The sequence below is a fragment of the Urocitellus parryii genome, chromosome X (assembly GCF_045843805.1).
Source record: "Urocitellus parryii isolate mUroPar1 chromosome X, mUroPar1.hap1, whole genome shotgun sequence".
NCBI lineage: Eukaryota > Metazoa > Chordata > Mammalia > Rodentia > Sciuridae > Urocitellus > Urocitellus parryii.
In genome coordinates, this window is record NC_135547.1 from 54039683 (window position 1) to 54055041 (window position 15359).

The following is a 15359-nucleotide window of genomic DNA, read 5'->3' on the forward strand; positions in this document are numbered from 1 at the left end:
CAATCTGATATCAAACTTATTTAATTATTATTGGCTTTCATTATTGCATTTTCAGGTGTATGGTTTTCATTTTATTCTGTTTATGAATTGTTTTATTTTGTGAAAATCTTTATCTTATCATCTATATTATTAAAACTATTAATCACTATTATTTGCATGTTTATGCCTGATGACTCCAAAAAATGAGGACATTCCTAAATTTATTTCTATGAGCTTTTGTTGTCTGTTTTGTCTTGTTTTTATTTTTGTTTTTGTTTTTGTATACATAGTGATTTTGGGTTAAATGCCAGATATTGTGAATAAAGAATTATGGAAACTCTATATTTTCCAGAGAAAATTCACATTATATACTAGTATGCGGATACAGTGTCCATAAAGATTACCTTAATCATATTAGGAACTGAGTTGGCTTGAAATTGTGTTACAGGTTTTATAAAGTATTCCTATTTTACTTCCATTTCCAGTGTTTAGCCCTTCAGGATTCCAAAGTGAAATCCTGAACTGCTTAATAGGGTTCTTCCCCCTTGGTAGGTCCAGAACTAGAATACTGGTCCCTTCAGTTCCTTAGGAATGCCTAAGACTTCATTCTGTTTTTCAGAGGTCAGCTGTTTATTTCTTAGCCTCTACCTTGCATAGCTTAAGGATTTAACAAATACAAAGTTAAAATCCTGGAGTGTCAGGTTCATATTCCTGTTCTGATCCTTCACTTAGGGATCTGGACCTCTCAAGTTCCAGCTGACTTGGCATCCAAAAACTCTAATTTTTCTCTCTTTAGCCTGAAATTTTGTTTAGCTTCTCTGCCTCTTAGCTTCTCTGCCTCTTTGATTCTCAGTTTCTTTTTTATATAAGGATTTGGAAAATGTCCTGAGGAAAAAGTGATTCCCCAATGTTTGCTTACCTCTCTAAGGTCCCCTTCTCCTCTCAACTTGCCTCAGCAGTTTTCTAATGCTTTTTAAACAGATGATTTTTATATCCTATTCTCAAGTATATGGTTTCTTGTAAGTTTATGCCTTTGATCTGGCATTACCTCTGATAATACACTTCTCCTTCTTTGCCAACCTCATTCCTCCTACAAGACCCAAATCAAATGGTCATTCCTTGATATCGATTCTATGCTAAATCTCATGAGTGAGGTTAATTACTATATCTGTGGAGGAGCACATAGTACTTTCCTCATACACTCATCACAGTATTTGTTTTGTAAAACTATTTTCATAACTATCTTTCCCAGTCCACCATAACTTATTTCAGGGTAGACATGCTGTCTTATTCATACTTCTATTCCCAGCACCTAGCATGTGAAAGATGCTCAGGAAATTTATATTGAATGAACTACAAAAATGAAAGGAGCAACACCTAGAAAAGTAGCAATGCTAGACTTGGTAAAAATAAAATGAAAGGATGTAGAAATTGATTTCTAATTGGTGAAATCCTTGTAGCAACTGTCATAATTATGTTAAAATTGACTTAGGTATTCTATTACTAGGACATCCTCAAGAACAATGGCTTCCACTTATGGTTCACTATCCCCACATTTTACATGAATGACACTCACATCCTGCCCTGTAGTACCACAGATGCCATCAGCATCCTGACCCTAGCCCAGGTAGCAAGTAGATGGATGTTAGAAGACGACATGCTAAGTGGTCATGTGAAGGCTACCAAGCCAGGCACAACCTCCATCCAGGCCATGTTAGAGTCCTCTATGGCTTTTCTGTTATCTCATGGCAGCAAGAATTTGTTTAAAATTTTTTTTCTCAGAAAAAAAGTAAATTGGTATGAAGATCCTTCCTTGGGATCTCACTCTACTTATAAACCATCCTAATTCCTATTGAAGAATGCCTTTAAAAGAATACAGAAGGAAGATCTTATGCATCTAAGGCATTTAATGGCATTTACAAAGCATTGACAGATTTTCTGTGCACCTCTGAAGTAGGCCAGGAGATCCAAGACTTCAGAGAATGCTGTGTATATTGGAAGACAAGTCTTTCTACTGAACAAAAGTAACACAGAGAAGCCACAGTACAGGAACACACTGTACATACATAGCATCTTCTGATATCCCAGTAGACCTTAAGGGATATTCTACCTATGTTTGTTTAAGACAAAGAAAATGCAGATCCAGCAGTGATAGATTGGTAATTACTGTGACTATGACCCCCAGATTCAAAAGATGATACAACATGAGTCCAGAGAACTTAAGAGAATGCTCAGGAACTGCACAATCCATCATGGTCTGCTACCATGGAATCTGCTTTGCTTTCAAGTCTCAGTAGAATCAATAGGGAGGCATTCAATAAGCAAAAAAGAGAATATAAAAAGGAAGAAACTCAAACCTAGAACGGCTTAAACAAGAGCAGCAAAACTTGAATGAGTTAGTAAGCAAATGATAACAAATATGAGAAAGAGAAAAAGCTCCTTATGAACAATGACAGCTGCTCTAAGAAATGCCTGTTGGGTAGCCAGGTGTGATGGTGCACACCAGTAATCCCAAGAACTCTGGAGACTGAGAAGGAGGATCGTAAGTTTGAAGCCAGCCTCACCAAATTAACAAGGTTATAAGGGTCTTAGAGAGACCCTGTCTCAGGATTAAAAAAAATAAATATAAAATAGCTGATGGTATAGTTTAGTGGTAAAGTATCCCTGGGTTCAAACCCTAGTAACAAACAATACTACCCAAAAATTTACTTGCTGTGTAGAAGGAGTGAGTATTATCTGGATGATGGTACTATAGATTTGGGGATTCCACACTTTAATGTAAATCTGAACTACAAGAAACAGAAGACTTGCAGGAAGAAAGATGGGGCAACTGTAAAAGGTCAAGTTCACTTGTTACAGAATGCAAGGAAAATGAATTTATGAGTAAATTTAATTCTGCTGATAAAGTTTTTGCGAGGAGTTAAATTGATGCAGATCAACAGCTATGTTGATATCACAGCCACAGAAGTCTGTACCTTGTACTATGTTTACACATAATATGAACTCTGCATTGAAAAATAAAAATAACTTCCAATGTTCCAAATAGAAAGAATTTGTGTATGATAGTATAGTCTATAACTTCAGCTATGTCCAAGGAAAAGTAGAAGGAAAAGTGCTGATGAAAGGATAAAGTGAGACACATTTTATAAAATTAAAACTCTTAAGCAGTATTGTCTGTTATTTTGCCAATTTGACATACTTTGCCTTTTCAATGTATTTTAAACATGATTTCCTACAAATTAAAGACCTATAAAGTTACTATAGATTCTTATTAAAAAAGATAAATATTTTTAAAAAAGCATCAATATCCTCTGTAATGTTATTTAAATAACTAAAAATTATAATGCAATCTGTATGCATAAATTTAGAAAAATAGTTTAATAGATCATATCATATCAGCACGATAAACCACTAAACATAAATTAAAATTATAGTAATTATTAAACTGTGGAAACATTAAACATTACTCATGACATAATATTTAAAGAAAAGAGAATATGCAATAATAATTAGTATAAAACATACTAAAGTGCACAATGTACAATAATGAAACATTATTTTACATTAGTATCATATATGAATTTAAAATAATTGTTATCTTAATTAGTATAATAATCTTTTAAATAAGATAATAGTATTCATTAGCAAATTTGTAATATATAATCAAAATCATCATTTGAATCACTTTCTAAATGAAAAATTATTATTTAATAATCAGATACTGCAGAATGGTTTCTCCCTAACAATTTTAACTGAAAATGATAGTTCATGGAATTTTATCAATGCAGCATGTTCTTAATAGATCATCATAGTATAATTGGTATTGGTATTAAATATTGTCCTGCACATCAAAATGTTTCTGAAAAACTAGAGTAGCCTATTGTGTTTCTGATGAATTTCTGGAAATTTATACTTCCTGATGCAATTTTTTGTTTTTGGAAAATATGATTAGAAACAACATATAAATCTCTCTGATAATGGAAATATTTCTGGGATAGGGGAATGTTGATATAAAAATCATCTTCCTTTTGTGTATATTCACGAATTGACAGGGAGTTAAAATGACAAAGGAAGTGCTCTATGTTCCATTATAAAGAAAAAAAACATAACTAAGAAATATATGGCTATGCAGTGAATAGGGCGGAATTAGTATGGAAGTCAGACTGCTCTGTAGTTAAATGATCATCTTGACCATTTTTTATTTTCTTTAATGAAATTTGCAAGTTTCAACCCAAATCAAATTTCAGAACAATTTTTAAATGTCACCTATACTTAAGGATTTCTATCTGAACTACCCACATCTCTAACTATAGCAGTTGCTTGTTGCTGCTCTTGTCCTATAAATTATATTGATTGAGTGATATGTCAGACAGAACAGGGCTATGGTTACAAGTATGTGGTACACAGAGATTAGGTAACCATTTAAGAATGTTAAATAGTCAATCAATATTCTTGATTCTGGTGAGGTTCATACATTAGTATTTTTGAAAAATAATAAGTCATTTGTGCATTACTTTGTCATACCACCAACTTCCAGAGACTCTGCACCATTTCCAATTGTCTTTGCAAAGAAGACAAATGTAGGGCAAATGTAGGGATGTGTTCCTTCTTATGTTCATTAGACAGGATGTCCCTTTATCTTTTCAAATCTTATTTCCAGAAAAAAATAAATATTTTCAATGGATGATTTTGAGGTATTCTCAACTGATTTTCCTCTACATCTAGTATTTTCCTTCCTCTTCACAGCAGATAGTTTTCAAGATGAGAAAACTTGCTTTCTTGGTATATTTTTATCAGAAAAAAAAGATGATCTCAGTTATTCACTATTATTCTAACTACATTCCTTTGCTTTTAGTGAAGTTTGATGTTGAATAAAAAAAGCCACTCCTCATCAAGACATGTTTAATTCAAAATCAAATATTCCAATCTTAAAATCTAGAGCATAATATATGGGTGCTATATTTTGTGCCTAGCACGGTGCATAAGGAATATGTGTGAAATCAGTAAGTGGCCTCAAATATACCCACTATCCTTTTCTATCTTGCCCTTAGCTGAATCTTCATAACATTTTATTCATGTTTTTATGATACTCACACTATTTTGTTCTACTTTATACTAATTTTTCTGTTTTCACATTGTCTCCCAGTACGGCACTGGTAAAGAATGGAAAGAGTGTAAAGTTTAGATTTAGACAACACCTGAGATGGAATTCTGATTCTACTACTTACTACTTGTGTGATTTTGGATAAGCTCTTTTAACTCTCTGGGCTTCAATTTCATCATTTGTGAAATGGATATAGTCATACTTACTTGATAAATTTTCTAAGAGTTAAACGAGTATGTAAGATGGTCAATAAATGTTTCTTAAGTCTCTCATCTATAACAAACTAGACCATAAGCTTCTTTGATTGTTTCATGTTTTACAAATGATCTTCACTGCTTCCTTACCTCTCAGCCAGCAACTTGCACATGGTATATATTTAATTAATGCTTGCTGAATAAATGAATTCTATGTAGGTATATCTGTCTGCATTTTCCTTCATTTCTAAGAAAATTCCCTAAAGGCAAGAATGCCATCATAATATTAATAGTTTCACATTAACTAACAATTACTAAATTTTCATATGTGCCAGATCTTATGCTAAATGATTAGATGCTTTATTTTATATGTTGTTGTCTTTTAAAGCAACTTACTAAGGCATTTATAAACCACGCATTTATAATTAAGCAAATATCTACCAACATCATTACTAGAAAATGATATAAAGTAAAAACATTTTTATCATGATGCTTGAAGAAGTGTGGTATTTGGTCAGGCAAGGTCATTTAGCCATTTATAAATACAGGTAAATGCTACAAATGATCTTATATCAAAATATAGCAAGTGCCCTCACATCTCCCTAGTAAGGTACAGCTGTAAAGGAGGTTCCTTCCTCTCATTTCTTACTTTTTTCTGATTTTTAGATTTGTGCTCCACTCTCCCACCCTAAGCTGAATAAAAAGAAAGGACTTTATAACCAACTATATTTACAAATCCCTAAAATATATTTTACAAAATTCTATGTCAAACTGATATGGCTGTTTTCTTTCTATTTTAAAATATAAGGGACTGTATGAAAGCAAACAAACAAAACAAAACACAAATATTGTTAAGCAATTCAGATATCTGCTTGAAAGGGCTTTTGCTAATTATATGGCTGACAACTACAGGCAAAATAAAAGCTATGCCTCCATCTAGTCACAGGATGTGGTGGGCACTGGATCACAAGCATCCATTTTTGCTAGTTGTTTTCCTTAGTATCTTTAATATTATATTTCATTGGAAGGAAGGGACATTGAAGTGATATTTATCAGCATTTTTGGAATTTGTATTCATATGTTTCCAACATGTTTATTTTGATGGAATTCAATTTAACTGTACCTCTAAGGCAGTTTAAAAGTGTTAGGGACATGTATTACAAACTCAAGTAACATATTAAAGTCTTTTAACTCCTGAAACTTTGTTCCATTCAAATTAATTGGATGGTCTAAATGGCAGAACTTCTAAAATAGTCATCATAATCATACTAAGAGGGTTGAGGATATAGCTCAGTTGGTAGAGTGCTTGCCTCATATGCATAAGGCCCTGGGTTCAATCCCCAGCACACACACAAAAAAAGTAAAAATAAATCATATTAAAAGTGATCACGTGGGGGTGTGGAAGTGCACACCTATAATCCTAGATACTTGGGAGGCTGATCAGGAGTTCAAAGTCAGCCTCAGCAACTTAGCAAGATGCTGTCTCAAAATTTAAAAAATAAATAAATAAAAAGGTTGGCGATGTAGCTCAGTGGTAGAACACCCCTGAGTTCAATTCCATAAACACACACACACACACACACACACACACACACTCACACAAACACATAAGAGTGATCACTTAATATTATGTGTCCGGCACTGTGCTAAGACTTTTACATGGATTATCTCATGTAATTACTTCAGAAAAATTCTATGAGGTAGGTACTACTATTATCCCCAGTTTTACAAATGTGGAAGATATAACACACAGAAATTCAACAACTTGTCCAAGGTCAGCATTAGCAAGAGGCAGAGGTAAAATTAAATATCAAGCAGTCTTCAGAGATTCTACTGTATTGTACTAGCTTCACACTAGTATCGGAAAGAATTCACATTATTAGAAAATTCTAGTTAGTAAAGTACTGGATAACCTATATTATAATGTACTTAAGTGTTATTTTGCACTAATCTCTTTAACACAAGACTGTGAGCACTTTTTATTCATCTTTGAATGCACATATCTAAGATGCTTGACACACAAAGTTTGCTGAACTAATACCACGGAGGCAACCATATAACTAAGCAAATACAATGTTGTGAATGTCATTTTCATAAGAAAATCTGTCAGAAGCCCACCTGAATTGATACAACTATTTTCACGAAGACAACTTGACCGAAGCACAACAAACAGTATTTCTTAAAACATGCTTTACAATTTAATTCTGGTATTACAAATTCTACAAACCTGTGGGCTTCCTAAAATTGATTTCTCATGACTGATTTCCATGAAATTGAAAGCAAGAAGCAACTGTGAAGTTTTATCCTTCTGAGCACTAGGACAGATGAAATTTAGTGGTGTCACAACACACTGGTCCAAAGCAACAAGCAAACTTGTTTATCCACACATTCATTCACGAAACATTTCTTGAGTGGCCACTATAGGTACTACACTGTTCTAAGTACAAATGACACAGTGTAAATAAGGACAAGGATCCTATCCCATGCACTCACATCTAGAAAGAGAAAGCACGCAATATACAAACATACAGGTAGATACATAATATACTGTCATATACTGATAAAAATGGATCAGACATTGAAATAGACCAATTTGATCGAGGGTGACAAATGGTTACATAACTTGACAAAGGGATGAGATTGCATTGAGATCTGAAAGTAGCATATGCAAACTGAGGCAGGGAATAGTTTATCCTTTTGAAGTAGCAGAAAGCCAGCCAGCATGGTTCCAAGCAAAGCAAATAAACAGGATAGAGGCACAACCTAAAATAGGCAGGTAGATGCCATGTCTTGTAGGATCTTGTAAACTACAGTAAAGATTTTATATTTCATTCTAATGATAGGAAATATCCATGAGTGGATTTTTGCTATGTAAGTGCTCTACCATTGACTCATATACCCCATCCTTTTAATTTTGATACAGGGTCTTGCTAATTGCTGAGGCTGGCCTAGAACTTGCAATCCTCCTACCTTAGCCTCCTGGGCCACTGGAATTACAGCTACTGGTGGATTTTAATCAGGAAAGTGATGTTATCATTTTAGAACTTGACACATTTTTCAAGTTCATCAAAGAACAAAATTTGAATTTACAGTTTAACATCTTCTTAAAACAAATCCAAGTTTTCTGTACTTTCTAAGTAAAAAAAAAAGAGAAAGAAAAGAAAGTTTTTCAGAACTCTAGAAAGAAATATATATCACTGTCTTTCTATGGAACCTTCAGAAAAATCATTAAATATGCTTTATTGGTATGCAAGTATTGTAGGTGTATGATTAAGGAGAGCAAACTTGTTCAAATAAAATAAGACCTGCCATGAACCTTCGTCTAAGCCTCAAACCAAGCACATTTAAAAAACATAGTTTATGTAAGTTTGCTTACCTTAACAACATGATCGTTTTTCTTTTTTGTGTTTTTGCCACTGCTCCAAATCACCAGAATCATCAGATTTGTTTATTTCCTATTCAACTTAAACACAAAATTATAGACTATACTTAATATTATAGGAAAAGGGGGAAAATACAAATGTATTTTTATTTTAAAATCTAATTGTAAGAACAAGGTCAAAATGCAGGCAAGAAGAACGCCATAAATTAAAAAAACAATGATCTCAGTTCAAAGGCGTGGTACTCAGAGTGACCTTTCTAAAGTTACTCCCCACCTCCTGACATAGTCATTGTCAATCACACTTATTTTATTCCCTGCTTTGCCTTCTTCATTTCCCTTATCACAAAGTGTTACAAGTTTACTCCCTACCCCTCCTCAATGCCATACATGAAATTCATTGAAACTTGGAACTTACTTATTGACCAATCTATTCTCAGTTTCTAGCATGGTGCTAGGCTCTTAGTGGGGGCTCATTAACTATTCAGTATATGTTGATTATTCTATTCACAAATATTTATTCAGCACCCATTGATACACAGTGTAAAGTTGTGCAGATATTCAGAGAAGGGTTCAACATGGTCTCCACACCTCAAGTGCTTATCTTCTAAGTTGACATCTATAATGACAAAAGGATGTAAAATACCTGAGAACATATTCAGTACCTAAACCAGGAAGTCATCTTCAACAGAAAAAGGGGAAAGGTATGGACAATTATAGTTATAATTACATAGGTATAAGAATCTCCTATTGTACTACAGGATATATTATTTTTATTTGAAATGGAACTTATCTAAAAGTGGAGTAGTTTCCATACACTCTAAGGGTCAGTGGTAAATGCTGGTCTTTTAAAATAGAGTTGTGTGTGTGTGTGTGTGTGTGTGCGTGTGTGTGAGTGAATACAGTATCAGAACCATATTATAAATTACCACACATTCATTAATTACCCTTGTTGCAAGATTTTCTGCCAAGGGTTTAGAGAAAGGAAATATCTAAATAATTTAGATGAAAGTCAATGAGGAAGATCGGGCCGGGCGGCCTGCTGAGGGGCAGAACCGGCCCCTCCCCCAGTGCCTGCAAACTAGGCGAACCTGCAACCCACGGGCGGGTCAGGTCCAGCAACCAGCGGAGTCACAGAACAGCTACAGGCGCCTGCAGGGAACGCGGGCAGGACCCACCAGTAGGACAGGGCCGGCGGCCCGCTGAGGGGCAGGCCAGTCCCCTCCCCCAGTGTCTGCAAGGTAGGAGGGACTGTAACCACCGGCAGATCGGGACGAGCGGCCTGCTGAGGGGCGGAACCGGCCCCTCCCCCAGTGCCTGCAAGCTAGGCGAACCTGCGACCCATTGGGAGGTTAGGCCCAGCAACCTGCGGAGTGACAGAGGTGCCCCTCGCTCCTGCTGGGTAGGCAGAACTTTGAACGACCAGCAGAGCAGACCTAGGGCCTGCCAGCATGGTAGACGGATCACACCAATTGGAGGAGGATCACAGCCACTACCTGCCCTGCAAGGGTGATTTTTCAACTATACAAGAGCAATATAAATAAATAGAGGGAAAATTTCAAAAACACAACAGTTTCACCAAGCAGAAAGAAACGCCAGCAGTATGAAAAGACAAGGAAAGAAAGGACCACAGGCAATGCAGGTCAACTCAACATTAGAAGAGGTAATAGGTGCAACAGATGGAATGTCAGATAGAGAGGTCAGGATATACATGCTTCAGATGATCTGGAGTCTCAAGGAAGACATGAGACAGCAAAATCAGACAATGAAAGATCACATTGACAAACAAATCCAGGAAGTAAAAGATCAATTTCACAGGGAGATAGAGGTAATAAAAAACAAACAAATAGAAATCCTAGAAATGCAGGAAACAATAAACCAACTTAAAAACTCAATTGAGAATACTACCAGCAGAGTAGATCACCTAGAAGAGAGAACATCACACAATGAAGACAAAGTATTTCAACTGGAAAAGAACATAGACAGCTCAGCAAGTCTGCTAAGAAACCATGAGCAGAACATCCAAGAATTATGGGACAACATCAAAAGACCAAATTTAAGAGTCATTGGGATACAGGAAGGCACAGAGCTCCATACCAAAGGAATAAACAGTCTATTCAGTGAAATAATATGAGAAAACTTCCCAGACTTGAAGAATGAGACAGAATCCCAAATCCTAGAAGCCTACAGGACGCCGATGGTGCAAAATCATAAGAGATCCACACCTAGACACATTATAATGAAGATGTCCAACATACAGAATAAGGAGAGAATTTTAAAAGCTGCAAGAGAAAGAAAGCAGATTACATTTAGGGGTAAACCAATCAGGATAACAGCTGATCTCTCAACACAGACTCTGAAAGCTAGAAGATCCTGGAATAACATATTTCAAACACTGAAAGAAAATGGGCTCCAACCAAGAATCGTGTATCCGGCGAAATTAAGCTTCAGGATAGAAGATGAAATTAAAACCTTCCACGATAAACAAAAGTTAAAAGAATTCGAAGCTAGAAAACCATCTCTTCAAAAAATCCTTGGCAAAAATTACAGGAAGAGGAAATGGAAAATAACATTGAAAACCAACAATGGGAGGTAGGACAGTAAAGGGGGGAAAGTAGTCAAAGAGGATAACAAAGCAGGTTTAGTAACATCAATAAACAAATATGGATAGAAGAACAAACCATATCTCAATAATAACCCTAAATGTTAATGGCTTAAACTCACCAATTAAGAGACACAGGCTAGTAGAATGGATCACAAAACAAGATCCAACAATATGCTGCCTACAGGAAACACATCTGATAGGAAAAGATATTCATAGACTGAAGGTGAATGGTTGGGAAAAATCATACCACTCATATGGACTGCGGAAACAAGCAGGAGTGTCCATACTCATATCTAATAAAATAGATTTCAAGCCAAAGTTAATCAAAAGGGATAAAGAAGGACACTTCATACTGCTCAAGGGAACCATACACCAACAAGACATAACAATCATAAATATATATGCCCCAAATAATGGTGCAGCTGTGTTCATCAAGCAAACTCTTCTCAAGTTCAAGAGTCTAATAGACCACCATACAATAATCATGGGAGACTTCAACACACCTCTCTCACCACTGGACAGATCTACCAAACAAAAGTTAAATAAGGAAACTATAGAACTCAATAACAGAATTAACAACCTAGACTTAATTGACATATATAGACTATACCACCCAACATCAAGTAGTTACACTTTTTTCTCAGCAGCACATGGAACCTTCTCAAAAATAGACCATATATTATGTCACAGGGCAACTCTTAAACAATATAAAGGGGTAGAGATAATACCATGAATCTTATCTGATCATAATGGAATGAAACTGAAAATCAATGATAAAAGAAGGAAGGAAAAATCAAGCATCACTTGGAGAATGAAAAATAGGTTGCTGAATGATCAATGGGTTTTAGAAGACATCAAGGAGGAAATTAAAAACTTCCTAGAGTTAAATGAAAACACAGACACAACATATCGGAATCTATGGGACACATTGAAAGCAGTTCTAAGAGGAAAATTCATTGCTTGGAGTTCATTCCTCAAAAAAAGAAAAAACCAACAAATAAACGATCTCATACTTCATCTCAAAATCCTAGAAAAAGAAGAGCAAAACAACAGCAAAAGAAGTAGAAGGCAAGAAATAATTAAAATCAGAGCTGAAATTAATGAAATCGAAACAAAAGAAACAATTGAAAAAAATGACAAAACTAAAAGTTGGTTCTTTGAAAAAATAAATTAAATTGACAGACCCTTAGCCATGCTAATGAAGAGAAGAAGAGAGAGAACCGAAATTACTAGCATACGAGATGAAAAAGGCAATATCACAACAGACACTTCAGAAATACAGAAGATAATCAGAAATTATTTTGAATCCTTATACTCCAATAAAATAGAAGATAGTGAAGGCATAGATAAATTCCTTAAGTCTTATGATCTGCCCAGATTGAGTCAGGAGGATATAGACCACCTAAACAGACCAATAACAATTGAGGAAATAGAAGAAACCATGAAAAGATTACCAACTAAGAAAAGCCCAGGACCGGATGGTTATACAGCAGAGTTTTACAAAACCTTTAAAGAGGAACTAATACCAATACTTTTCAAGCTATTTCAGGAAATAGAAAAAGAGGGAGAACTTCCAAATTCATTCTACAAGGCCAACATCACCCTGATACCGAAACCAGACAAAGACACTTCAAAGAAAGAAAACTTCAGACCAATATCTCTAATGAACCTTGACGCAAAAATCCTCAATAAAATTCTGGCGAATCAGATTCAAATACATATCAAAAAAATTATACACCATGATCAAGTAGGATTCATCCATGGGATGCAAGGCTGGTTCAATATACGGAAATCAATAAATGTTATTCACCACATCAATAGACTTAAAAATAAGAACCATATGATCATCTCGATAGATGCAGAAAAAGCATTCGACAAAGTACAGCATCCCTTTATGTTCAAAACTCTAGAAAAATTAGGGATAACTGGATCATACCTCAACATTGTAAAAGCAATCTATGATAAGCCACAGGCCAGCATCATTCTGAATGGAGAAAAATTGAAGGCATTCCCTCTAAGATCTGGTACAAGACAGGGATGCCCTCTCTCACCACTTCTGTTCAACATAGTCCTCGAAACACTGGCCAGAGCAATTAGACAGTCAAAAGAAATTAAAGGCATAAAAATAGGAAAAGAAGAACTTAAATTATCACTATTTGCAGATGATATGATTCTATACCTAGCAGACCCAAAAGGGTCTACAAAGAAGCTATTAGAGCTAATAAATGAATTCAGCAAAGTGGCAGGATATAAGATCAACACACATAAATCAAAGGCATTCCTGTATATCAGGACAAACCCTCTGAAACGGAAATGAGGACAACTACTCCATTCACAATATCCCCCCAAAAAATAAAATACTTGGGAATCAACCTAACAAAAGAGGTGAAAGATTTATACAATGAAAATTACAGAACCCTAAAGAAAGATATAGAAGAAGACCTTAGAAGATGGAAAAATATACCCTGCTCATGGATAGGCAGAACTAACATCATCAAAATGGCGATATTACCAAAAGTTCTCTATAAGTTCAATGCAATGCCAATCAAAATCCCAACAGCATTTCTTGTAGAAATAGATAAAAGAATCATGAAATTCATATGGAATAATAAAAGACCCAGAATAGCAAAAACAATACTAAGCAGGAAGTGTGAATCAGGCGGTATAGCGATACCAGACTTCAAACTATACTACAGAGCAATAGTAACAAAAACAGCATGGTACTGGTACCAAAACAGGCGGGTGGACCAATGGTACAGAATAGAGGACACAGTAACCAATCCACAAAACTACAACTATCTTATATTTGATAAAGGGGCTAAAAGCATGCAATGGAGGAAGGATAGCATCTTTAACAAATGGTGCTGGGAAAACTGGAAATCCATTTGCATCAAAATGAATCTGAATCCCTATCTCTCGCCATGCACAAAAGTTAACTCAAAATGGATCAAGGAGCTTGATATTAAATCAGAGACACGGCATCTGATAGAAGAAAAAGTTGGTTATGGTCTACATACTGTGGGATCAGGCTCCAAATTCCTCAATAGGATACCCATAACGCAAGAGTTAACAACTAGAATCAACCAATGGGACTTACTCAAACTAAAAAGTTTTTTCTCAGCAAAAGAAACCATAAGAGAGATAAACAGGGAGCCTACATCCTGGGAACAAATCTTTACTCCACACACTTCAGATAGAGCCCTAATAACCAGAATATATAAAGAACTCAAAAAATTAGACAATAAGATAACAAATAACCCAATCAATAAATGGGCAATGGACCTGAACAGACACTTCTCAGAGGAGGACATACAATCAATCAATAAGTACATGAAAAAATGCTCACCATCGCTAGCAGTCAGAGAAATGCAAATCAAAACTACCCTGAGATACCATCTCACTCCAGTAAGATTGGCAGCCATTGGGAAGTCAAACAACAATAAGTGCTGGAGAGGATGCGGGGAAAAGGGCACTCTTGTTCATTGCTGGTGGGACTGCAAACTGGTGCAGCCAATTTGGAAAGCAGTATGGAGATTTCTTGGAAAGCTGGGAATGGAACCACCATTTGACCCAGCTATCCCCCTTCTCGGTCTATTCCCTAAAAACCTAATAAGAGCATGCTACAGGGACACTGCTACATCGATGTTCATAGCAGCACAATTCACGATAGCAAGATTGTGGAATCAGACTAGATGCCCTTCAATAGATGAATGGATAAAAAAAATGTGGCATTTATACACAATGGAGTATTACTCTGCACTAAAAAATGACAAAATCATAGAATTTGGAGGGAAATGGATGGCATTAGAGCAGATTATGCTAAGTGAAGCTAGTCAATCTTTAAAAAACAAATACCAAATGACTCCTTTGATATAAGGGGAGGAAACAAGGACAGGGTAGGGACGAAGAGCTTGAGAAGAAGATTTACATTAACAGGGTTGAGAGGTGGGAGGGAAAGGAAGTGAGAAGGGAAATCGCATGGAAATGGAAGGAGATCCTCAGGGTTATACAAAATGACATATAAGAGGAAAGGAGGGGTAAGACAAGACAATACAAATGGAAGAAATGATTTACAGTAGAAGGGGTAGAGATAGAAAA